This window comes from Orcinus orca, chromosome 9 (assembly GCF_937001465.1).
Source record: "Orcinus orca chromosome 9, mOrcOrc1.1, whole genome shotgun sequence".
Lineage (NCBI taxonomy): Eukaryota > Metazoa > Chordata > Mammalia > Artiodactyla > Delphinidae > Orcinus > Orcinus orca.
Window position 1 is genome coordinate 96,874,885 of NC_064567.1, and position 1,927 is coordinate 96,876,811.

The window sequence follows — 1,927 nt, forward strand, 5'->3', positions numbered from 1 at the left end:
TCCTCCTGCTTCTCTTTTCTCCTTGGCCTCCCTTCACTCGGCCCAGGATGCCGATGCCGTCATTGGAAGTTCAGGGTGGAGCAGGGTAACTGTAGCACCAGGACCAACAAGGAGATGCACAGAGATCAGAAAGTACCAAAGAGATCTCGGGAACGAGGGAGGAAGCCATGTGGTTTCTTGTGAGCTTTATGAACTCCTGACTCCAAACAACACATCAAGGAATTTGAGACCTGAGCCAGGGCATACACCACCTTAAAGGCCCCAGGCTGGCTGTGGGTAGCACACGGGTAGGCAGATCTGGATAGTGGTGAAGAGCCTTTGACAATAGAATGGGCACTGAGACCACAACCCACAGAAGGTAGGTTAAACTTGTGGCCTGAACCTGACCTAATCCCACAAGTTCAGGGTACACAGCAAAATTTCTCTGCACACAAAGAACCAGAAGAATGTCAGTTTGCATAGGAAAAAGCAATCAACAGAAGTCAATGCCAAGGTGACGGAGGTGACCAAATTATCAAAGACTTTAAACCTGATCCTATGAAAGTACTTTAAGAAGTAATAGCGCATAATCTTGAAACATACAGAAGGATAGACAATCTCAGAAAAGTAATGGAAAACATGAAGGAGAACTAAATGGAAAGTGTAAACCTCAAAAATACAATAACCAAAACTAAAAAATTTGCATAATGGAGATGAGAGAGTAGTCAGACTTTAACATTGCAGAAGAAAAAGACTGAAAAAAGAAAGCAGTGCCCGAGCCTTAGTGATTTGTGGGGTGCTGCTGCAAGGTCTAACGTTTGTGTCCTGGATTTTCAGAGAGGAGGAGAAAAAATGTGGTGCAGAAAATATATCTGAAGACATAGTTGCTGAAAACTTCCCAAATTTGGCAAAAACCCTGAACCTACAAATGTAAGAAGCAAACTTCAAGAAGGGTAAACTCATAGAAACACAATGAAAATATATTATAAACACACTAAAGCCAAGAAAAAAATCTTGAAAGCAGTCACTGAAAAATGATGCAGTGCCTATCTATAAGAGAACAATGATTCAAATGATTGTGGATTCTCATTAAAAACATGGCGACCAGAAAGAAGTGGAAATACAGTTTTGAAAAAAAAGAACTGTCAATCCATAGTTCTAAGTTCATTCAGAGAATATCCTTTAGGAAGGAAAGTGAAATAAAGACATTCTCAAATGAACGGAAACTAAGAGTCCTGAATGCCAGCCAACTCCTCCCAAAAGAATTGCTAAAGAAAGTTACTCAGACAGTAGGGAAGTTACTAGAGGGAAATGGAACATCAGGAATGAAGGGAGAGGAACAGAAATGGGAAGTATCTGGGCACATGTAGTAACCTACAATTCGTCTCTTGAATTCATTAAAATGTGTTACAAGTGAAAGCAAAAAATATAACACTGGTTGAAAGTGTTGTCAATTTATATAGATGTAATTTATAGAAAATGGTATTGAGGTGAAGGATAAAGGATTTTCTATGGTGGTTAAAATTCTATATTGCATTGGAAGTGTAAAATATGGATTCTAAGTGGACTGGGAAAAGTTAAGCGTGTGTACTGTAGCCCTGAGAGCAATCAGTACACCAAGTAGATAAAGAGATATACATAGTCAAAATCACAACAGATACATTAAAATGGATTATTAAAAATGTTCAAATAATCAATATAAGGAGGAAAGGGGAAGCAGAAGGATAAAAAGTAGAGGAAACAAACAGAAAACGAAAATAAGATGGTAGACTAAATGCAACAATAGCAACAATTACAATACATGTAAGTGGCCTAAGCACACCAGTTAAAAGACAGAGAATGTCAGAATGGACGAAAAATGTGACCCAACTCTATGCTACCTGGAAGAAACTTACTTCAAATATCATGAAATAGTTAGGTTAAAAGCAAAGGGCTGGAAAAGGATCTA